This window comes from Protopterus annectens, chromosome 2.part1 (genome assembly GCF_019279795.1).
Source record: "Protopterus annectens isolate FY-2018-M chromosome 2.part1, PAN1.0, whole genome shotgun sequence".
In the NCBI taxonomy this organism is placed as follows: Eukaryota; Metazoa; Chordata; order Ceratodontiformes; family Protopteridae; genus Protopterus; species Protopterus annectens.
The window spans coordinates 831280565-831307867 of record NC_056729.1 but is presented as its reverse complement, the minus strand read 5'-3'; positions in this window follow the sequence as shown (position 1 = coordinate 831307867).

Here is a 27303-nt window from a genome sequence, read left to right as displayed (position 1 = left end):
TTTGCATATAGCACTCATTCCCATACATGAAGAAATAATTCTCCAAAATCAATTCAAGGAGATAGCAAACTACCTCCACCTTTCGGCCTCTAGACATTCCTAGGGTCCTAATGGCCTCTATGGCATATTCATGTGAGATGACTGCAAAAAGATTAACTATATCCATGGTAACCAATATCAGGTCTGAAAATGTAATGAGGTCTTTTATGCTGGTGTTAAGAGAAGTCAGATTTGCTGCACAACAAACCTAAAAATCTCACCACTGCATCTCTCTCAAGCATCTAAACTGGCTCAAACTACCACACCTCCTACTCCTCTCTCAGCTCCAAATTATACACTCCATTATTTATTCACCATCCTACTGTCCAGCTCTAGGCACCATAATCTCCCACTATGTCCCATCCAGACTACTCAGGAGCTCCACCCAAGACCTCTTACAAATTTACAAGCCCAAGTCCAAAATAGGAGTCATTACATACAACTACCATCCCTCTATTGCTTGGAACAGACTCCCGCAAGAAGTTAGATCACTTTCACATCCTAAAGTATTCAAAGTAGCTACTAAAGACTACTTAAAAAGTCACTGGATTTGTACCTGTTCTCAACCTCCTTGAATATACCTTCACTAAATAGCAAATCTAACTTCCTCTATCTCACCATCATTTCTTCTCTTCTAAACCAAAACATTTACAACTTAAACTAGTCTAATTCATCTTCTATTACCTAACACTATCTCCTTTCCTTCTGCTGTAGTATTCTTCATAACATTTTTATTGATAATTGTAACTGCATATATATGATAACTGTTCTACAAGTTTTATTATGAATTATTGTAATGTTAACTTTGTTTGTAGCAGTTATATTTTTTTTGTAACTATGTTTTGGAGCTTTTACCCCCGGGCCTTTGCTGAAAAAGGGCTTTTGCTCAGTCAGACAATCCAGGTTAACAAATGTAAAATAAAATAAATAATAAATAAAATAAATGTAGTTTTTAAGCCCATTTTTAGTATGACCAAAAAGGGAGAAAAAAGTTATATTTACTATAGTACTCTGGCATTCTTGCCTCCAGCTGTTCAACCCAGTCATCCAGCTGGTTGGGCCTAGAAGTACCAGAGACAAATGGATAGGGCTGTAGTTTACAGGTTTAGAACCACTCCCTCTGGTATGTGACATCACCGTAACCAAACCCAGTTAACCAGCAAGGGCATTAGACAAGGTACTGTTACTATTGCTTTGACCAAAAATGCTTTGTCACCTACATTTTTTAAGGAATCCATTCACATTTCATTTTTATGATGGATAGAAATCAGTATGCAATCATCATTTCTCTTTATATTACTTACAATTTTTACCACTTCTGTGTGTTTTTGTGGGCATGAGACTTGAATGTCATTTCTACATGCATCATATGGTAGAACTGCAGCTTTACTTTTTTTCTGGGGGGGGGTTATTGAATTAAATATCCTTATGTGTGTCTATCAACTTTTGCTACATGTTAAGTGCTTTCAGTTGATAAAGTGTGCCAGATGATGTTTGATAGGCAGTAATTATACACTACGGATGTACAAATTCACATGCATATAACTCCATTTTGTTTTTTCTAAGCCTCAGTTATGCTCAAAGTTGTATTTGTTATCTGTATTTCCTGCAGCATGCTGGAGTCTGGTGAAAACTCATTCACTTTCTGCAGCATGTTCACATAATCCAAGGCTATGTTCACCAGTAACCAAAAACAGATACTAAACTGATATAAACGACCAACAATACAAAATGAAATATCAGCAGGGAAAGACCGCAACCACCAAAATTGATGACCAACAAGTTTATTAACGCAAGCAAACTGCCATAAAACGTTTTCATCAACACAAACTTTTGACTTCATCAGATACATTAAAAACCACAGCTTTACTGAATTTATAGCACAATCAATCATTCAATTACTATTAGAATTAGAATCTCTTAAAGAAATATCAGGATAAAACTTCACAAAAAACATAGAATATAAAAAAATGTTTAAATACTATTCCCTAACCACAAAAAAATATATAATAAAAAGTTTTTCATCAAAACTATATATACATACATTTTAAAAAGTATATATCGATGTATAAATATATAATATTCAAAAGGAATTTCATTTGAACACAAATAAGTTGATAAATTATACCTTGCCAGCTTTTAATTTAATCAGAGACACTATTGATATAAAATCATTAAGACCTGGAGCCCTGTTGGCTTCTAATAAAATCTGCCAGTTTGTTTCTCTGTGCTCCAACTTAGTCTCCCAAGGACCACCTCGATTGTCTTTAGTCATTGTTTCAAGGACAAAAAATTCATATCTAGCCAAGGGGCAAACTGAAAGATGTCTATAAAGGGCATTTTTAACATTTTCCTTCTGTATTTCATAAAGCTGTTCATAAATTCGCCTGTTAAGATGTCTTTCGGTTTTGCCCACATAGAATGCCGGACATTCTAAACAAGTTGCTAAATATATGACTCTCTGACTGCTGCAATTGGAAAACTGTGTAGACTTTATCACCCTATTTCTAGCTACAAGAAGTATTTGATCTGTATGGGAGATATATTTACTTTCTGAACATGTGCCATGTGTCAGGGCTCCAGGTCTTAATGATTTTATATCAGTAGTACCTCTGCTTAAATTAAAAGCTGGCAAGGTATAATTTATCAACTTATTTGTGTTCAAATGAAATTCCTTTTGAATATTATATATTTATACATCAATATATAATTTTTAAAATGTATGTATATATAGTTTTGATGAAAAACTTTTTATTATATATTTTTTTGTGGTTAGGGAATAGTATTTAAACATTTTTTTATATTCTATGTTTTTTGTGAAGTTTTATCCTGATATTTCTTTAAGAGATTATAATTCTAATAGTAATTGAATGATTGATTGTGCTATAAATTCAGTAAAGCTGTGGTTTTTAATATATCTGATGAAGTCAAAAGTTTGTGTTGACGAAAACGTTTTATGGCAGATTGCTTGCGTTAATAAACTTGTTGGTCATCAATTTTGGTGGTTGCGGTCTTTCCCTGCTGATATTTCATTTTGTATGTTCACCAGTAGCTGAGACCTAGTTTAATTGTTCAATTCAATTGATAATTTATTTATTAATTCCTGCATAAAGGCCAAAGACCATTCAGAACACAGACTAATCAATGAATGCATATACCCTGCTTTTTAAATATCTACAAAAAAGAAGACTGTTGAATATGTAAAGGAACCCTGTTACAAAGTCGAACCAATAACTGCACTGAATAATTTCCTCTTTAGGCTGTCCTTAACTGCTTAATTCTGTAAGTAAAATATGCACCTCTGGTTAATATACTTGTATTCAACAATTCAGTATTTAGTAGAGATAGATATTCTTCAGTCCAGAGTCCCCTCAAGGCTAAGTGAAGGTTACACCTTGGATACCTGTATCTGATTGAAAAGAGGCATTGACTTTTTAGTCTAGATGGGTATGATTTATCTCTACATGTATATAGAAGTAATGATACACCTTGTAAATTTTCATTGAATACCTTCTAAAACCAGGAGGTCAACTTTCCTGTTGGAGCAAAACAACATATTGTACTCAATGATGGGTCAAACATATGTTATGAACGACCTCAAAAGATAGTCATTATTTTTGCCAAGTCTCAAACCCAGGACCCTGTGCACTACAGACAGAGCAATGTACCACTACTATTATTTCTTGCTGTGAAGTTCTTAAAAATGTAAACAATAAATTCTAAAGCCTTAGTCTTATATTTAAAATTACTACATATAATAATACCTAAATCCTTATATTTTATTAACTTCTGTAACTCATGGGCAACTGCATTTATCTGATATTCAACCACTTGTTTTCGAAAATGCGACATAGTCATTTTTGCTGATTAACTTTTAATCTAGTTTAGTCTATTCACCCAACAAACACATGTAAGTGTTGAAATGTGTTAAATTTGGAAGTTTCCTCTGTCGATATAATAACATAACCTAGTTTAATATCAGCCACATGCTTGTCCATCCAAACATAGATTTCTTAGGAATAAATAAAAGTAAACAATACTGCACCTAGAACTGACCCCTGGGAGGGGGGTGTTGTTTGTTCACTTCAAGCCAGCTAGATGTGAAATTTTATATCCTTATTATCTGCAATCTACCACAAAGCCAATTAGCTGCCCAGCAAACATTGTATGGATTAACTTAGTGTTTGAGTATGGGATCAGTTTTAGCAGAATGAAGCACACTGTCAAAAGCCTTAGACAAATCCAAATAGACCACCACCACAAACATGCCTATATCAAAGGCAATTGTCACTGGGTCAGAAAATTCAATTAAATCAGTGAATGTATAACTTTTTTGTGAAACCATGTTGAGTGAAGTCCACTAAATATCCCTGAAAGTCTTGATTAAGAAAGGAAAGTAGACACCTCTCGAAACTCTTCTCCACAAGTGAAGTAAGACTAATAGGTCTATAATACATTATATTGCCCATTGGACCCCCTTATGAATTGCAATTACATCCACAAGTTCCAACTAGAGTGCAGAATACAACACATTATTAAAAAAATCAAGTGTTGGTAGCCAAAATATATTTACTGCAATATGCCTAGAAAATGCCTGAAATATTATCAAGTTTCATACCTCTACCCTGTTTAGTATGAGTCAAACATGTTTTCACAAGGGTCAAATTGAAAACTAGGCACATACGCTCATCGCTCATCTTCTATTAAAATTCTAACATCATAAACATCATCAAGCAGTGATACATCTTCTCCCAAGAAGTGCTGAATGAGTAAGTTTGCAAATAATTCTCCAGCTTTCAGCACTAATGTGAGAATAACATTTCTTAGAACAAGGGCTACTAACAAAATTATCATCAAATTTACATTTTGCTAATCTCAAAGAGGCATTTAGTCTTCTGGAGGCTAAAGTTATAGGCCCATTTTAAATAATTTCTCTTTAACTTCTTCCAGAGAAAAAATGTCTTCATCTTTTTTCTCAGAAGTTTAGTATGATCAGTATTCCACCATGGAGATGTAGTCCTCAGTAAACAGTTATTTATTGTTTGCTTACATCCAGAAAGAAGAATTTTAAAATGCTTTCATAGTCTTACCATTTATTCAAAACATTGTTTACCTTATAGGAACTGAAGTCCAGAGAATTTATCTGACTAATAATATACAGATTGAACAGTTTAAACTTATCAAAATACTATTTTATTGATTAATATGTAAAGCTTTATTTATTATATTTAATTCAAAAGCTAAGTGATCTGAATTGCCTAATGGACATGGTTGGTCTCAGAAATTTTATCTAGAATGTTTGTAAGTAAAAGATCTAAGATATCATTTAAACTAGTTACATCTTTAAGTGGCCTCACACATTCATGTATTACTGCAATACACAGATCTAAGCATAAATGGGCATAAATTGCAAGCAAAATGCATAAACGGAACTGAATTTACATGAAATAGTTTAACACTGTCATATTATCTTGTGATTACTCGAGTTAGGCAGAAGAATGACTAAGGAAATTAGACTTTTTAAAGTAAGAACAAATAATAAAAATATTGTAAATTGATATGAAACACTTCAAAAATGATGCAAAATTGGTAGTTCACTTTAAGAAATGTTTTTGTTTTAATAGTGTGATGGGCATTACTATGGCTTTACGAAGAATGTAAAGCTGTCATTGTAAACTGAAAATCCCAGAGCTGCTAGATATGCTACACCTAAAGAAATCCCAATTCCTCTGTGCCACACGCTCCAGGGACCTAAACCTCATTACCACAATAAACAGAACATACTGGAGGGACAGGTTCCTAACACAGAGACTTCCCATACTCTGGAACAAACTTCCCATTCACGTCAAGCAGAGCACTTCACTGGCCCTCTTTAAGAGAAATCTTGACAAGTGGATGGGCAATAGGAAGTTCACCCCAGGGATCACTTCAGTGGCCTTGCTTGACAGTGGCACTGGGAACTAACTTTGAGCAGCATGATGCCAGGGAATCTTCTTGAGCTAGGCTTATATAGGCTCCGGGGCCGTTAGCCTAGTACACACCTATGAACCTATGAACCTATGACAGCAGCAGTGGAAATAATCAGTGATCACTGAGAAAATCATTTTGTTTGGTGTCATGTAGGGATTCAGCAGACACTGTAGAAATAAAATATTTTAATTGTGAAATACTGACCTGGTAAGGATGTTTTATTGGCTGAAAAAATGTGTCTTTACTTGAAGATTTCTATGTGCCACTGAAGAATGAAAAAATGACACTATTACTCGACAAGACCATGGTGGGGGACACGGCAAGGAATCTGTTATCAAACTGAATACTTTACTGTTGTAAATGTGTTTATGAAACTGCAGGCATTACTATAGCACAATTTTACTTGGAAGGGCTAAGACTTTGCATATGTTTATAATTATGGGGTCTGTGACACCTCACTTTTTATATAAGGATGGAAGGCACACTTTCATTGCTGGGTTGCTTGACTGATAATTATAGCCAATAGTTCTTTGGTGTATGATAGTGACATATTTTTTCATGTGCAATAATGATGCAGAATAAGGGATCAAGACAGAGAAAGGATAACTTCAGACATGAGGAAAACTGCATCCTCATGGACATATGGCAAACATCCATTTGGTAAAGGTGAAGCCAAACAATCTGAGAGAGCAAAAGCCTGGAATCAAGTTGCAATGGACATTAATACAGTTAGTGAAAGAAACTGCACATTAACACAGTGCTAGAAGAGAGCAAATGTTATGTTAGGGCCAGGGCGAGGCAGAATGCAATAGTCCATACCAGTAAGGTAGAGGGTCTCCATCAATTATTCCTTTAATAACAGATGAGGAATGCTTCCTATCCATCCATGGGGATGACTATGACACAGTATATGACGGCACTGAATGATGGCACAGAGGTAGTGTGGACATTGGCTACTACCAAAGTCTGCAACAACAGGACTTATCTGCTTAGGAATGTTGGTTTAAAAACAGTAACGTATGTCAATATAGAGAAATGGATGCTGACATGAAATGATTTCATTAAACATGGGACAATTACTATTAATAAGTGAACCATCCACATCTGCACAGAATGTCAGTTAATGCAGTGTGCATGATAGGTCTTCTCCAACCCTCCTTTCTAAGCACCAAGAAGTGAATGCTATTAATTTATTAATAATGCTTTCAAATAACTTTTACAGTGTCAGCAGCAGCAGAAAGAAATAGCTCCACTATACCAATTGATTTGGATGAAATTAGTAGTAAAATAGCTGTTGAAGATGATGATGATGATGATGATAATAATAATAACATAGTCATATTTATGATGTATCATGAGGAAAGTAGCACACAGTCTGAAGGTTAAGTGGCAAGATCTCAGACCCCACAAAATGTTAATAACTGCAGGGAGTGACAAAAGTATTTGAAAATCAAGTGCATGCTGACATTGCACTTATGCTTGTACAGTGTGAAAACCCACGCATGTCTGCACCAGTATCTCCAGTCTCAGAAGAACACTTGGAGGATGATGGCAGGCATTCTGAGATAACAGGTTCCACAGTGTCATCTTCAGAAAGAGAAGTCAGGAGCAAGAATTTGTCAAAGCTACCCCAGGAGACATGAAAAGCATTGTCTGCCCAGCAGCAAATGTGCCATGACATTGTTAGTACTCAGAGCACTGCCACAGAGAGTCAGCTGGAAATGGTCAGAACCCTCCAAGGCATGAGTGAGGATTTCCAGCACTGCATGGAAACGGCAAAGAGTGGGGATGATGCTATGTTTACACTAATATGTAGTATGGTGGCACAGCAAGTCTGAATACACTAGCTAGGATTTATCAGACTCAAGTATGAGTTAGTCTTGGATGGAGAAGAGGTCAGAGTGCTGTCAGGTCACTTGGGGTAAGATCACATGAGACTACAGGTGTTTTTCAAGAAAGAATTGCAATTAAGCAATTAAGGGAAGAAAGTACAATAGATTTCAAGGAAGCCACATCAGCTTTCATCTACATCTAGCAGGACTTCTCAATTGAGTCATAGTCCCAGTCATCCAACACATGTTAGATCAGTGTCTGCTGGATCAGCTGCATCACGTTGGTCACAACATCAGACCAACTCACCATCCAGGTCTTATAACAGTCCCTCTTCAAAAGGCACTTGCACCATGACCTAGCCTATCTCCGGCAGATGTTCATGACACATTTGACTTTGATCTACTCAGTTTCATGTGTGAAATTTCTTTTACTTAAAATTTCACTTTCTCAAACATAGATCGATGTTTAACTCAATGAGGAATAATTTATTTTAAAAAGGGGGAAGGTTTAGGACTCTTTGTAACTGCACACATTTCATTCCTGTATTGTTACTGCTTAAAACCTCATTGAACTTTGGAAAGAAAGCTGTATGTCATGATATAAGATTTCAGTGATTAATGTTGTATGCATTGACATTGTTATAGCTAGCAGTTATTTGCAACTTAAAAGCAGTAAAACACAACTTTTCATGGAAACTATAATAACAGCATTCCAGATTAAAATGAGTATCCTCCATGTAAACAAACACTGCTACCATTTTACCCTAATCACTGCACAAATGATGCTAGTTTTTGTCTTTGAGGCCACAGAATAATCTAATGTGAAGTGCCTCAAAAGAAAACATACTTCAGACTGAGAAAACATTATATAGTATACAAAAACAATATGATATATAGGTTCATAGATTAGTACTAGGCTAACTGCCCTTGTGAGCCATTTTAAGCCTAGCCAATTATACCTTGTTAGACTCAAATCCTGTACCCTGTGTTTTTATAAGGCAAGCACCTTAACCATTAGGACACCCTCCTAACCTCAATTATAATTCAAATGCAAGATATGAACTTATGTTAAATAATGAATTAACATTTTTTTTTTTACTAATTGAACAACTTGAGAACATTCATTATGTACATACTTAGATATACTACCTCACTAAATTTTTTTGTGCAAAACTGTTAAAAATGTTAATATTACTTATGTGATGCCTTATGACATCGCTGAATAGGAGTCACAGAGCACTCAGGAGTGACTTTTAAAAAAGCAATATGAGTAACCATTTTGAAACAAAAATATTAATCATTTAAAGCTGAAAAGGATGTCAGGTGAACAGTAACAGTGGACCATAGATGACACACCATAGCCCATACATATCACTCCATGCATCAATTATACTCTATGTGTTTTTTACAATAAAGGAAACACTAATCTGAATGTCATGGTCCAGATTTGTGGACCTCTTTACCTGCACAGTCACATGTGGTGCAAGAGCCTGCCTCATGGGGTCCCTTACCACTGCTGCCATTTGGGCATAATTAATCATATTCAGAGTGGAACTATGATATGCAGTGACAGCATGGGTCACATCCCCATCAGACATAACCATGTTGTGCAGAATACAGCATGTAGTAAACATCTTGCATACTGTAGCTGGATCATATAGAAAGGCACACCCAGACTCATCCAGGCTTCTAAAATGATTCTTTAAGAGGCCAAAAACCCACTCAGTGACATTACAAGTCTAGGACAGGGCTGTGTTGATGTTCTTATATGTAACCTCACTTATATTTCTCATCAGTGTCATGAGTGATGGCTCAAGTGGATATCCAGCATCACATGAAAACAAAAACAAGAGAGAGAGAGAGAGAGAGAGGGAGAATGGTGGAAACAAAACAAAGAAAAGGGATTTAGCATTCAGCAATACATTTTTACCACAAATAACTACTTAAATAAAATAGAAAAAAGTGAAAAAAATATTTTTCCACTTATCAACAAGGTGACCACTGAATATCCTAGCATGTGAGAAGATGCAGCAGAGTGAGATTGTAAGCCAGATATTGGAATCATATGCATTACCAGGATACTGGGTAGAGACAATGGTGATACACTCACATGCATCACACACTACTTAGCAATTGATGGAATGCTAGTCCTTCCTATTGTAGTAACATTCACCCCATGGACTAAATGGGGCCATAATTACAAAATGGATACAATCTATTGTACAGAGTATGTCAGGGAAATATGCCAGTTCATAAACAGCATGTATAGCCCTGGCTCAATCTGAGGTAGCACTGGGAAATAGATGTACTGATCCATACATGCCAATAGTGCATCCAGGAACTGCTGCAATATCCTCAAGTCAGAAGCCTGTGAATACACAACATGTCCTCAGTCTGTATCTAAAAGGCCCCCATGGTAAGTACAGTGAGGACTATATATAGCTTAGTAGGCACAGGGATAGAAAGTCCACTTATTCCTCCAGTATCCATATGGGCATCATTCATGCTCACAAGCACTCTTGTAATATCCCTGTCCACTCTAAACCAATCAAGTATCTCCTGATTGTCAAAATTATACTGTAATAGTATCTGATTATATCTCCATCTTCCTGGCCAGTTATTGCTGCTGGCTACAAGTGGTGTTGGCCCCACCAAGACAAGCAGCTCACAATGGGAACTAAGTATTTTCATGGATTGCAAAGTATATAGTATAGGAAAGACTGTTCTTTATCTAACATATCTGCAGATAGCTCAGAAAAATAGGAACATTTTACTATGACTTACAAATAGGTGAGTGAAGTCTTCATTAGTGTAAGCCATTTTATATCATTTCTCATTTACATCTCATTAGTTCATTTTCTTAGCTCATTCGAGCCATAATGTCATTGTATAAGTGGCCTCTATGAATCATGGCTTACTATCTGTGCTCATTTGTGGACAACACTGATAGCATTAACATGTTCACATAATGACTATGAATTCCACCCATTATCTGCTGTGCACAGCCCTCTTATAACTCCTGCTTTCATTGTGTAAGGCACATGTTTAACATTGTTATTAATTTCCATTGTGGTGACCTAAACATCCCATGTGCAATTCCATAGATCAGTAGTATCATAAACTTTTGCAAAAGAATGAACATTTTGTACCATATATCTGTTCTGAAGCATATATGCAGTTTTTTTATAACATTCAATGGTTCACTCTAAAAAAATATTAATTCAATAAGTGTTCAATCATTTCACCATTTAACCTAAATAAAAAAAAATACATTAAAGCAAAACTTCTAAAAATTACCCAGGGGATTCAATAAACTGTGTGTAGGCTTAGCATGAAGCCTAAATGGAGTTTATGTTTTTGTGTGGTGAGCAGCAGTGCTAATTACATGTGCATGCCTCACACTGCATTTACACATAAACAAGCATGGTTTCATGGCCAGCAACTGTTGCTGGCCAGGAAACTGTGTAAAGCAACATGAACACTAGTAGACATGTATACCTGTTTCCCTATGGGCAATTAGGTCTGCATGATTGTGTGGAAAGTCACAATGACTACCAGAGTTTTTAATAAAGCATTGTGTATAGTTCCAACACATTTCCTGAAAGTGTATACAGTGCAGAGTAGTGTGGAAATCTGTGTCAGGCATACTAAATAAAAGTTGTGTAAATGATCAGTAAGGTTACATAAACTGCATTATAAATAAATAGTCAGGGGAAGTGTGTATATTGAAAAAGGACACAGATACATTGCTGGAATGAACACTAGGGAACAGGACAGGTGAAACATGTTAATGTACAGCAGATGAGGGCATGTCAATGAAGACAGTTGTAGCATTGACAGTAATCACATATTAACATGATACAGTACGGACTGCACAGTTATTGTATATTACGTGAGTGGTCACACATGGTAACATATCCATGGATTGGATACTTTGTATTATAGGCATCCTGACACGAACAATGGACAGGACATACATCATGGATGGTATATACAATAGGGAGTATGCGCATATTGTGAAGCTGTGCAAAATGAGTTGCCCGATTATGAATGTATTGTCAGCATAGGTCTCAACTTAGCTGGACACATAGTAACAGACCCATGGACAACAGTAGACAGAAGCATGCACAATCAGGGACAATATCAGAATAATTCTACCAATAATCCCATGTATTCCACATAACATATGTGATTGTGAATGATCATAGATGGTTCTGCAAGAACATACTTGTACAAGTATTATGATTCATCAGCAATCTTTGAGGGAAATCAAGCACACCTCCCTCAAAATGTAACATATGCAGGATATGTTCAGAGGGACACTGTTATGCCTGTATTAGAAATAATGAGCAATCCTGGCTAGTTGACAGGTGTGCATACCAATTGGTCTACTCATCGGGGTGTGTTGTCCATATTATAACTATCATGTGCATTTCTGTTCATAATGGAAATAATCCCTCCATGAGTTTCCTTCATCTACCATGCCCATATGGCTGTGGCAGCACTCCTTTATGTGTGTTGATATTGTATGCATTATGCCAATACCACACATGGATTCAGTGATTTCCACAGTTTGCAGTCCTCCACAAAGCTGGATGGAGAAAGGATGCATTTGTCAGTTTTGATGTCTGACACTTAAATAATGGACTGAAAAGAATCTACCACAGAGCACTGAGGTACAGACCTAGCCCCTGGACTCTAGATAGAAGTGACTTCACACACTGTAACATATTTCTATGTCACTTATGTGTTCCAGTTGTCTACCCACTTAGTGAAGTAGGTGTTTATGGGCATTTGTGTGACAGTTTCTCTGTAATACCTGAATGTTGATTTGTGTCAAATGCCTTGGCCAGGTCAAATTATACAGGATGATAGTGTTGCATTGTGCATGCCCATGGTAATCCCCTTGAAAACATCAAACAGATGTAACTGATGTGATGTAGCCTGAACAAATCAAATGTGGGTTTAGTACACAGTCAGGATATTATCTGTGCCCTTTTAGAGAAGGTCCATGATGACTCCTTGGCCTACCTCACAGATGAAGAGAGTCAGGATGGTCTATAACTCCATCCATCAGGTAATAGTCAGAAGGATGTACATTGCTATACACCCTTATATGGGAACATAGACTATCTCAACGCTGTGTTGATGTACAGATCAAACTGTGTCTGGTAGGTCAGGTTATAATTCATGCTATAGGCAACCCGTGATGTTGTCATGGCCCATTGCTTCTGTGTTATTAGCTGTACAGAGAGCACAGATGTGCTGCCCTCATGAGAATAAAAACTGAGTAATATTTGCATGTATATTTTGGATGATGGCCAGTGATGACAGGATGGTGACATGTGAGACAAACTACCAACTAGCAGTTGCCTATGTCCTCTGAGTGAGTATGTCTGCTGACATCCATGCACAGATCTGTGCTTCGCTGTGCATTCCATGCAAAACTTCATATGTATTGGAATGAATGATTTGTGACAGACCTCCATACAGCCTCGGTCATTCATCACAGTCCACACACTGTTGCTATGCACACAGATATACAACTCTACCAATGTCACGTACTTACATCACTTGCACAGCATATGCCTATATGTGTTTCATGGGCAAGCTGTATTTGAGTGGCCTGATGTCATATCAGGACACATTATAGAGCAGTTGTTTGTGGCTCATGCAGAGCATTTCCTGACACAAATGTTAATAGTCACACAATGGTGCTGCTGACCACCTCAATAATCCTTGGGTGTAGCAACACAACTACACATACTATGAATTCCATAATGTTGCAGTTGCATCAAAATATGTGATACATTGGTTGTGTATATCATAGCATAACCCTGTGTATGAGACAAGATTTATGTGACCATGTGATCAATATGAATTGATATTGATGTCAGTCACAGAACATTTAATGATGGTGTATAGACACATGCACACCTGTGCCATACTGCAAGTGTCACCGTGATGGTGGAATGTGAACTATGTAGAAGGTTCATCAGCTCCACTACAAAAACACATGTATTTATACATCAACAATATACATACAAGTGTATCATAGCATGTCAACAGTTCTTAGGAGACATATTACTAAAGCTATCAAAGGTCCTAAATACATTAGCTCACATCACAGATTGTATGACCCTTTTGTAGCCATACTGTGCATCCACAATTCAATATAGCACATGTCAATGACAGTAACACTGACATGTCAACATTCATAGGGTCACAGGACATTATTAGGCTATTGGCCAACATCACATGAAATCCCAGCCGCCATTGTACCCTGAAAAATTACTATTATCTATATTATGAAAGATAGTAAGCCTATATGTGTATATGTAACCTTGTTTTATTGCATTGCAAACAAATGTTAAATAAATAAAATTGCATCCTGCCACTGTCCATATGGGACAGGTGCACCACACCATGACAGAATTAGCAATCACACTTGCAGTGGTCTTGAGATTGCTTGCAAGGGTGCATGGAAGAACTCTGCTTCATGATGTGTGCATGCATATTTAACTTGAGGACATCCTCTACTCCTCTGCAAGAAGGATGTCATGTGGCCAATGGAAAAAGGAGGACAATGGATGCATGGCACTATGTGAAGGGTTTTCCAAGTGGTGGTGCACTGAAGAACAATTCCAAGGGTCATACAATGCCTATAATGTACCAGGAACCACACATACACAGCAGTAGGCTTGGCCTGATGTGAACATTACACCTATGTAGGTGTAGAATATGACTGCCATGCAATGTCACAGTCACAACACCACAAATGTTTTACAGAAACAATGTCACATTGCACTTTATGGAGTATGATAGCATGATTGCATGCTGAGGAGAGCCTGTTGGCTGGAGTGTAAGACATGGATGTGGAATCACATCCCTGTGAAAAAAATGTCTCAAAAGAGATAGATGTATGTACAGGTATGCAAGTTATATGTTGTCAGATTAGAACTGCTATGTGTGTAGGTAAACTAGTTTGCAACACAATAGTTAATGCTACACTCACAACACAGTTTCATCTTCAATGCTGTCAGAGTGCATGTTATACTGGATGACATCATCATGGTATGCTACAGTGAGATATTCAGAGTAGGGCTGACATGGGTGTGGACTCACACATTGTTCTAAAATTGTCACCATAGTGATTGCAGACTATACACACACAGTTGACTGTAGTGAGAACCCTTACCTACCTCTTTACACAGCACAGCACAGTACATAACACAAGCACCACAGCACAAGTCTGGCTTATGTAGTGTCCAACAACACTTTATAGCTGATGACACCAGCAGTGTCTGTTTAGAAGAAGATGGTAAGAGCAGTGTCCTACATGCTGCTCCAAAATGTTCTCTTGAACATCAACAAACTAAACAAAAACACACACAAGTTGACTGCAGTGAGAACAGAAACACTACCTAACTAATGTACACCAACTAGAGAACCCAGTATTTAACAGAAGCACCACAGCACAAGTCTGGCTTTTGTAGTGTCTGACAAAACTGTATAGCTGATGACATCAGCAGTGTCTGGTGAGAAGAAGATGGTAATAGCACTGTCTGACATGCTGAAATAAAATGATGTCTCAAATGTCAACAAAATGAACAAACACACACAGACACACACATGCACACACACACACAAACAAACAAACACACACACACACACACACACACACACATACATACCAATTGATCTCAGTGAGAACTGAATGCCTATTTACCTATTTACACAGCACAGTACTCAACACAAGTACCCCAGCACACATCTGATTACAGTGTCTGACAACACTTTATAGCTGATGACATCAGCAGTGTCTGGTGAGAAAAAGATGGTAATAGCACTGTCTGACAAGCTGGCATAAAATCATCTCTTGAATGTCATTCAAATGAACACAAACAGACAAACCAATTACTGTAGGCAGAATAGAATCACTACCTACCTATTGATTTAACACAATATTTAATGTAAGCACCACAAAACAAGTCTGAATTTTCAGTGCTGCTGGACAATTCATAGTGGATGGCATCACCATTAGATATTTGAGAGCTGATGTTACAAGCCTGCATTAAATGGATGTGTAGCCATGTATGACTTTCAAAATATTGGTACATTATGGGATTGTATTGCATTAAATGGATGTGTAACCATATACAACTTTCAAAATAGCACTACTTTATGGGATTGTACTGATGACAGAAGGATGCATAGTTGTGCTATTCTAACTAGATAGAGACACACACACACGCACACACGCACACACACACACACACACACACACACACACACACACACACACACTCGCACACTCGCACACTCGCACACACACACACACACACACACACACACACACACACACACACACACACACACACACACACACACTTACACACATTAGATTAGAACCCCTACCTAAATACACTGAATAGAGAAGTTACTACTTAATGCAACACCACATCACAGGTCTGACTTTTACAATGCTGCAGAACAATTCACAGTGGATGACATTAGCATTGTATGTTTAAAAGAAGAAGTTTGGAGACCTGAATGAAATTGATGTGTAGGCATATACAACTGTCTAAATATTGGTATTCTATGGTATTGTAATGGTGACTGCATGATATATAGTTATGCTCTTTTGACTATACAGACACACCAGTCAACTACAGTGAGATTAGATATCCTACCTAAGTACACTGGCTAGAGAACTAAATACTTAATACAAGCACTGTAGCACAAGTCTGATTTTTATAACGCTACAGGACAATTTATAGTGGATAACATTAGCACTGGATGTTTGAAAGAATACATTGGGAGGCCTGAATGAAATGGATTTGAAGGAATGTACAACTGTCAAAATATTAGTACTTCATGGGATTATACTGATGACTGCAAGATACATAGTTATGTTTTTTGACTAGACAGACAGACACACACACCAGCTGACTGCATTCAGATTAGAACCCCTAAGTACAATGACTAGAAAACTCAGTACTTACAATCACCATGGCACAAATCTGACTTTTATAATGTCGAAGGACAATGTATAGTGGATGACATGCACTGGATGTTTGAAAGAAGATTTTGGTAGGCCCATCTGAAATGGATGGCTAGCCATGTACAACTTTCAAAATATAAAAGATTTGCATGTTAACAGAGCTTTGCAACCTATATGCAAACAGCTGAGCACATTGCTACAAGTACTGGAAAATCTGAATGTGTATTGTCAGTATAAAGATATATATGGTATATAAGTAAGCATTTTTATTTATTTCTGTAGTGTAGTTGATGTCTTTGGGAACAAGTACTGAGAGAGTAAGTTTGAAGTGTGTGGTTGCAGGTAACACATGGCTATAGTGTTAATATGTAGCCTTTCCTTAAAAATCCCCTTCTCTGTGTTTGTGTTTTAAAATGTACTTTTGTGGGATAAAAACTAAATGGGCAGCAAACATAAACAATACATGCTAATGACCTCTTTACATAGTGCATTGTCAAGTACCTGGTTTGCTCAATTCATGGCAAAGTGTTTGTGCATGCGAGATAGGATTTATATTGCTTTCCCCATTTGTGTGTAGTTAAGAGAATTGCAAATGTGATCCTCTGCTTCACTGATAAAATTGTGTGTAGTACTGAGTGTAAGAAGCACATCTGTTGCCTAACTGACTCTGTGGTAGCAGGTGTAAATATATTGACAGATTTCTTTTTTGAGCCTAGATGACACAGGGTTTGAATCCAGGTTTATCTAATAGCTGTAAATATGTATTTATAATAAAATGACATAATTCTTTATTCTACATTCACTGTCTGTTACGTTAATGCAGCTTGTTTAAGCAGCATTGCACGGAGACAACCATACCACTGAATTGCCATTCACCATTGTTCAGCATCGGTGCATGATGTTAAACTCCGCTCAAACACAGAGAGCAAAAAGTGAAGGGCTTCATTGTTTTTTTTTTTTTTTTTTTTTTTACTTATGTGTGTAGTGTGTGATTCTGTTTTTTCACCAGATTAAAAGTGTTAAAATGGGGTAGACAGGAAAGTGGTGAAATGAGGGGGCAAATGGGGAAAATCAAAGGGAAAGCAGTATAGGAATGTGCAGGAGGGAGCTAAGAAAGAACCATAGCTTTCCACTTTTTCAACAGTGTAAAATGAAAATATGTACAGAGTATTAGTTAAATTTGGACTGTCACCTCAACAAAGAGGGGTAACAGCAATGAACTCATATTATATAGCTAATTGGAACAAATCGGGTTTGTCAAGAAGACGCATGTTCGAAGTTGAGAGCTATGTGTTTTTTGTTTTGTTCTTTTTTTTTTACTTCAGTAAGAGAGGAATGTTAGGTAAGGGACATACTGTAGGTATTTGTGGGTCATGTAAGTAGGGTGGGTGTGTAAGCAGATGCAAACAAACAGGACAAACAAGGCAAGACACAAGGACTGAAAGTTGCATGACAAGTTTGGAGGACACCATGATTAGAGTTTGGGAGGGGACAACAGATACCCATGCCCATCAAATATGTGGAGAGTGAGAATCTATTCCTTACCCATCTGTCATCACTGTCCCCTTACTCCACTGGCTGTTGGAGTGCTTGACATCTTCTCCTCCAGACCATAAAAGAGAGCATCCTTTCCATCTGGCATAGGTGTACATCAATAGTGCTGTACATGACTCTATGCACCAAGCCTGGCAACTCTTGGCACATGATAAAACTCCATCTCCACCAGTACTCCCAGAAGGTACCACAGCACCAGCTGCCAGTATAGTACAAACTGATGTGGAGGGCTCAGGTAGCGCAGGAGGAGCAGAGGCAGTACTGCCAGGTTGGGTCCCAGATGTGCTGGGTGTTGGTGCAGGAGCAAGTGGAGATGGTGCAGTCTGAGCCACAGTGGATGGTCTAACTCACTGTGTTGTAAAGCATTTTGTAATTTCAGAAATGGATGACATGGAAAGGACACATAGAAAAATAAAAACAGAGAGATAAGGGTTGGGGTAAGAGAAAAAAAGAGATAATTAGTACAATCACATATTATACATTTGTCTGTACTTTTACATTAAGTTTACTTCTTAAAAACTGCAAACTATAAGTAATGACGGCTCAAAGTAATCCTTGCAATATGCATATATTGCACACATGCTTGGTCAAATTATACAGACTCAGGTAACAGCAAGGCATTTATCCCCCTTCTGTTGAAATTAAACAATGTAATATTTTAAAGGATTTTAGTTATATTTATTTGTTACTTTTGGTATTTGAACTCACAACACCTGACTGCAGTATTACACTTGACTCTTACAGTTGGCTTGTGCTACAGACTAAACATGCATGCTTGCTTTTACAGCTACTATATGCATGCTTAATTTCCTACTACTGCATAGAAGAGCAATACTTTAGCTAAATTAATTGTCATTGTGTGCTGCATACATACCCCTTACTTCCCTCAGTCTCTCTAGATGCTCAGTACGGGCATCTTTATTCACTACAATCTCTTGGTTGGCTTTGGAAAAAAAGAGTAGATAAAAAGAGAAGAGCATTATTCATAGCAGTCTTGCTTATATGCACCTTTCTATCTACTATAAGTTTTCTTTATCAGTATACTTACACAACTGTGGGATGTCAGCAGTCCTGAACTCAATGGGTCTATATTACATGAATGAATGATCAAAGTGTCGAATACAACATACTTGACACACTTTGATCAAACGTTCATGTAATTGGAGACTTCAAATATCGAAACTTGGAGTTCCAAAATGTTTTGGTCAGCCTTGCTAGTGAGTGTAGCGTGTGACATAAACACGCTGCACTGTTTGGAATAGCTAGGTAAGAGGCTGCTTTCTTTTATATACCAACTCCAAGATCCCTGTACATTGGGGAAAGGGTAATTTTCTGGTAATCTCTTGTGTAAGACGTCGCTTTGTGATTACCGGGAAATTGCTCTTTCCCCAATGTACAATGATCTCAGAGTTGGTATATTTATTTAGGTGGGGTGTGGGAGGCAAAGCCCCCCACTTTGTTTTAAAAGTAGATGTGTTTGTGTAGGTTTTTTTAAGTGTTTGAATGGTGTAAGCTTGTAGGGGTTTGTATGCATTGGTTGTATGTGTGTGTGTGTGTTGTATGTTATTATAGGGAAGGTGTAGGATGAACAAAATCTTTCGATTTTGTATTTTTCAGGGTTTTAAGGTTTCAATCACATGAACGATCAATCAAAGTGTGTTGAGTATGTTGTACTCGACATTATGATCATTCGTTCATGCAATATATATATACATATATATATATATATATATATATATATATATATATATATATATATATATACCCAAACTCATCCAGACCCTGGTTGAGTGTATCTCACTTGAACTTTTTCAGGTAATTAAAAAGATGCCTACATTGTTCTCCAGTCTGTGGAATGCTAGTCCCACTGTACTCAGCCCTGACCAGACTTTTCCATGCTTTAGACTTGTACTGAGAGCCTGTATAGTCCTCCTGCAGCAGCTTTCATCTGTGGAACTTTACAAGGAGTGCAATGAAGATTCTGGACTCCTAAACACCCAACATCTGTGCCTTGAATTGGATACCATCCCTTCTGCCACCAGGCATGTCTAACCAGAGAAAACAGAAATAGTTCAAAGTGATTTCTCATCAATGTATATTATTATGTTTACTGCTAGTGTGCAAACCTGAACAATGATGCCAACTACGCTTGTCCAATGTTAAGTGGAGACCAATAGTACCAAATAGAAAGGAAATCAATTTTTGAAATTGGATGGTTAAATTGAGACTTGGCATGAGTTTTAAGGTAGTTTTCTGCTGTAATTGTTAAGTGATTTAACTTTGCAGACTTGTACTGGGGGCATAAATGTTATGATCTGGCACATTTTATGTGTATTCACACACTGATAAAATTATTTTTTACAATGTATGATTCAATCCTAATCAAATGAGACAAAACATTTTCTATCACAGTGAAGATTTTTTCATCCTTGTCACAGAAGTGCTTCTCAGACATACTCTTGAATTATATATAAATACACGACATACTGAGGGGTTAACAATGTATGTATGTGACCTGACAAGGTCCTGGTTTATACATTCATGTGTGTCTAAGTATAATAGAAGTCTGATATCCATCCAAGGCCAGAGAACACAATTATAATTACAGAAACATAATAAGTCAGTAAACCCTCCAGTCACACAAATAATTCATATGATCTCCACTGATATGCATACTTATTGTTATTTATAATTATGTTTACATTTTTTATGTTTTTACTAAAATTGAGTGTACAACTCTTAATAAAATTGGGAGCGTGTAATAATTTTTTTCATGTGAATTTTAATGTAGAGTAAACTGGACCAACAATAAAAATATTTCAAGTTTGTTGTATTAGAACCCAGGATCATCTGTATTGCAGCCATACACTTACACCTGCTGCCACAGAAAGAGTTAAAAAACAGTTTGATGTTTTCATATTCATTATTAGCTTCTGTGTGTTAATTGCCATACAACTCCACTTAGCATGTTTGCACTGTGCCCAACATTCTTGATAGAATGAATCTGCTTTGAAATTGCTTAATGTTTGGTTCCTCTCTGCAGGTGTTCTAGAGCTGCAGGTGTTGGGGAAGGTTGTTAACCACTACGCAGCAGGTTTGTGTGATGAAAAGTAAAAGATGCAGCAATGTATCCTTTGTGAAATCTAGATTGTCTGCATAATTTCTGCAGGTATTCTGTCTGATTTGTGTGTGGCCCGTTAGTCCAGGCTTGTGTGAAGGAAAACACTGCACAAACATGAAAAGCAAAACTCACCTCTTTTTATCTTTCTGATTAGTGCTTATTAGGTTTTATCCTTAAAAGATAAAGTTGAGACTTGAACTGAGATCTACAGATAGTATATACTGAGTGGATCACCGTGTTATGCAGATCTGCTACACACACATGGGATTCACAGGTGTTGTTTATATACTGGTCATCATAGAAGTACATTACATAACATTTATTGTATTTATCTGTTTCCCGTGTTTGTGCTAAGCCACATGCTGATCAACTTGTGGTATTGACATAAATAAATAAAATAATATAAACATTACAGAATAAATGTTAGTACACATGAAAGGTTTTTACACAAATTAACCTACAAAACACAGCATGGGTGTCTTATCTCTCTTTGCCACAGAAATAGCTTTGCAGCAGGAATAAAAATCATTGTGCACACAAGCAAGTCCCAAAACAGTGACAGTATTAACAAGACATATGGCACTTATACACTTCTGAGTTGTTTGTGCATATGCTAATTTTAAATGTAGTGGAATGAGTGATACAACCATTTGTGACTATTGATTGCAGGAATGCAGCTCTGTCTTATCTTTGTATGGTGTTCATTCTTCTCTTATTTGATCAGTAATCGGAGACATTCAGTCTGTAAGGCATTATGTGTCATTGTCCTTAAAATGCATGAGAACATGAAATGGCAATGATATACAATTTTCAAATAATGCAGGGGAATTTGGATATTACTGACCAGAAACTGAGAAATATGTGCTGTTTACTTACGTTTGAAACCTTGATACAGTTACTTTTACACGTTTTAAGTATAACATGGCTGGCAGTCCCACTGGAGGTAAGGGAGTCTGAATTGCTGTTGTGTTTTCCTTCTCCCTACCAGTAATCATTCACAGTTGCAATCCATTAGCAACAATCACTGAGGGAATGCATTCAGTATGTTTACACCTCACCTCAGGCTTTGTGCCACTGAGTGGTGCACAGCTACAGTTTTCCCACTCCACAAGGGGGGATCCACCTTGGATCCCGGGAACTACCGCCCCATCACTCTGACGAGCCTGATCTGCAAGGCCATGGTACGTATTATCATGGAACTAATAAACAAAGACATTGGCAACCTTAAAACACTAGACCCCACCCAGTTTGGGTTTGTGAAGGGCCGATCTTCACTCCTGAACCTTATTGACTTCTTCAAATCAGTCTCCGGAGCCGTGGACGAGGGTAAGGCAGTCCACACAGCCTATCTGGACCTCACCAAGGCCTTTGACACCATCCCCCACTCTGGGATCATAGATAAACTAATATAGATAAGCTGGGCATTAATCCTTACGTCACTCGATGGGTTGCCAATTGGCTTACTGACAGAACCCACACTGTAAAAGTAGCTAACTCCAAATCCAGCTCCAGACAAGTGACAAGTGGAGTACCTCAGGGTTCAGTCCTGGGACCTCTCTTGTTTGGCATCTACTTCTCTGAAGTACAGGCCAACACTATGGGACTCTGGCTAACAAAGTTCACAGATGACTGCAAACTGGGAGCTATTATTGAATCCCCAAATGATGTGGATACTCTACAAAAGGGCCTTACAGAAACAGATGCTTGGTGCCAGAGCCATGGGCTCAAGCTCAATGCCAAGAAATGTATAGTTATCCCTTTTGGGAAAAAACATGTACCCGTGAATTATCACATAGGTGGCAGTACACTAAACACCGAAAGTGTGATAAGAGACTTAGGGACACAGGTGGACAGTGGTCTCACTTTCAATAACCACATTGCCACAACAGTCAGGAAATCCTTCTATGTGGCACACCTCATCACTAAGGGCTTTTCTTCCAGAAAAAAGGAGGTCATTGTCCCACTGTACTCATCCCTCATTAGACCCATTATAGAATACAATGCCCCATTTGGTATGTACCTCTCAAGACATCTGCAACAACTGGAAAGGCCGCAGAAATACCTCACTAAAAGAATCACAGGCCTAAAGCAGATGCCCTATGCTGACCACCTTAAAAAAACTCCAGCTATACTCTGTTGCATATTGTCTACTCCAAGGCGATCAAAGCTTAAGATACAATGCCATGTCAAACCCAGAGCTGTTGGACATGCTACACTTAAAGAAATCCCAATCCCTCAGAGCCACATGCTCCAGGGATCTAAATCTTGTCATCACAATAAACAAAACATGCTGGAGGGATAGGTTTCTGACCCAGAGACTCCCCAGACTCTGGAACAGACTGCCCATACATGTCAAGCAGAGCGCCTCTTTGTCCCGCTTCAAAAAGAACCTTGATGATTGGATGAGAGAAAGGAAATTCACCCCGGGGATCATGTCAGTCGCACTGCTAGACAGGGGTCCAGGGAAGTAAATAGTGTGGGAAGAAATAGCCAGGGAATTGTTATGGCTAGGCTTGTATAGGCCCTAGGGCCAATAGCCCAGTACCAACCTATGAACCTATGAACATGGAGACAACAATTTGGGATTCAGCTATTCTAATGAGTTCACACCACATCTGCATCTTCACCATGCTCACAGGCCTGAAACTACAATATATAAAGGTAACCATGTAGCTAAGGAACCTGAAGGTGAAGAGAGCTGTTTATGTGGATAACACAGAAGAAGATTGCTATTACTTTGGATTTATCTACACAGAAGACTACTGATCTTGATAAAGTATGCCTGAGTTTTTCAACTATATACTGGATTTTCTCACATGTAACTATGAAAAATATTTTATGCATTAGCAAATTCAACTTTTATCTTCATGTACTTCTTAGATGTTTACTGATGGCATAGGCACTTTTGTCAGGGCATTTTACTTTCTGAGATACAAAACCTTATTAATTTTCATGAGAAGTGTTACTGTTACAGCTGTTTTTCTTTATAATCTTCCATGTTATTTCAGTGAAATGTAAATGTCCTATATTGTCGATGACACTGGAGTGTTAGCCTTCTAGGATGGCACGTAAGCACCTCAAGAGGATTGCTGAGCACAAGTAGAGATGGCAATTCCATAAAAAATGACTGTTCTGTGGTGAATGTGTACACATGTTTTTGGGACAGTTTGAAAGCAGTTATAACAATTGATTGATTGATGTGTTATTCCTTGTTTGGTACAAAATGTCATTTGCCTGCTGTTTTGAAGGTGGGGGAGCCACATTCTGTTTCTATGTTGCCACAATCAAAAAATACTGATAAACAGAAAGGCACTAAGGTAACATGACAGGTAAAATCACAGACCCTTTATTGTCCAGATACACAATATAAAAAATATATAATAAAATAACTGTAGAAAACTGTGGAAAAAACTTTACTGACTAAGCGCTTTCACCCTCCTGGGCCTCTTCAGAGTCAGTTAACTACATTGAGAACAAACTTTAAATACACATGTTAATTAGTACATAATTAAACAGAACTAATAAAACAGATAAATAATTAATTCGTTAACCCCTTAAGTGCTTGTTGACCAAGCCTTAGACTTCTGAAAAAACAGTTTCTTGTGTGTTAAAATCGCTATGTGGTTGAACTAAAAAAATAAAATAAAATGAAATGAAATCAAAAATAGCATGTATTGTTAAAAAAATAATTGAAACAAAAACTCATATCTGTTACAATGTATATATACAGCATTGTTGTATTTCAAATACAGGCTGCCTTGTGTCTTAAAATGCATGCTAGAGACAAAGTGTCATTGATACCTGGAGCGTTACTAGCGTCCAGTCTCAGCTGCCAAAGGCATTCCCTTACCTCCAAAATAGTTTTATAGTCTCCCCCAAACTCCTTTGTGTAAAGCCTATCGATGACAAAGAATATAAACTTTTTAAAATTTGGACTATTACAACAACATTTCATCTACTTTTTTACTTACAGATATTCCAGCTTTTTGTTTTGAGTCATTGGTTGTTTTACCCCAACATCCTCCTGAAATTATACTAAACCCATCCTCGGTGAACTACACCAAGGAGGGTCCTACTATTTTAGGGGATGACTCCTTTCATGTCTACAATTTTTCTAGTTTGAAGATCACGGACAGTCATCTTAGTTTATTGAAAAAAGGTTTATCTTTTGTCCCTGACTTCAAATATGATATTAGTAAAGTACTTATCAATCTAAAGTTATATACAAGAAAATTGAATCTAAAAATGTTTTTCAGTACTAAACAAAGGATTGATAGAGAGTTACAAATGTTTACAATTAAAAGAAACAGTACTTTTATACCCCCATACCATCCTGCGGTTTTGGCTTTCGAACGGTTATGTACAATGCAAATTAGGCGTCTCATTGATAATAGACAGGTAATGTTAGACAACAACTTAACATCCGCTGAAGTATTTTGCTTAAAGGAGCTTTCTGGTAACAACGAATACAGGGTGATGAAACCAGACAAAGGGGGAGGAGTAGTTATTATGACAGAATTGACTACTCAATGCAGATGCAGAATATTATAAGTGATCCCAACACATATGAGTTAGTTTCAAAATTTGATGTCCAGAAGGCATACACCAAAATAGACTGGCAGCTTTATGAGTTACTATGTGAAGGAATCATAGATTCAGAGGAGCATAAATATTTACTGGTGGAACATCCAGTCATGCCTACCCTTTTTGGTATACCCAAAATCCACAAAAACATGGTCAATCTACCTTTTAGACCAGTAGTTGCAGCAAGTCGATCTAAAACTGAACCACTAGCTTCATATATAGACATTGTGACCAAGGAGATTTTGGACAGGTTGCCTTATATATTAAAAGATACTTGGCACTGCTTGGACTGCCTTAGAACTTTGGCTGATGAACATTTAGGGGATTTTTTGTTGGTAACTCTTGATGTCATCAATTTATTTTCAGTAATTCCCCATGACCTTGGTCTAGAATCGTTTGGTAAGAGTTTGGAAAAAATACCGACTTGCATCAGGATAAGAAGGGTTTATTGGTGGACCTGATGCAGATGCTATTGGAGAACAACTATGTTGGTTTAGAGGATGAATACTATAGACAGTCCACTGGGGTTGCTATGGGCGATAAATGTGCACCCATATATGCTAACCTTGTTCTAGCAGAAAGGGAAGACCAGTTTGTGTTGACATCTGAATTTAAGGCAAAGATGCCTATTTATTTAAGATTCTTGGACGACATTTTGTTTTTTTGGAAAGGTACACTTGACGAACTGAAAGAATTTATATCATACTTGAATAACACCACTACATTTTTAAAATTCACACATAAGGTTGATAAGAAGAGTATTGATTATTTGGATTTACAATTATATATTAAAATGGCAAAATAGAATCCAGTCTGTACAGAAAGAAAACCTATAGCAATTCATTTTTACACTACAAGAGATGTCACCCTGCCTATGTTAAAAGGAATGTTGTCAAGGGCCAGATGATCAGGTTGTCTCGTATTATTAGTGAGGATGACATTTTTACAGTTGAACTAGGTATATTGAGAGACTTATTTGTCCAAAGAAGTTACCCGCTTGACATGCTTTTGATGCTTCAACATGAAGTTTTTAGAAGAAGGTCCACTGATTTTGTTCCCATTTTACATGATACACATAGGTTGTGTGACAAAGTCATCAATCATAAAAAAGAACTTGACAGAAAAAATGTGCCAACAGGAATGGTATTACAACATAATTTTTTAGCACTTGAAGTTAAGGGTGCTATTCATAGTGTTTG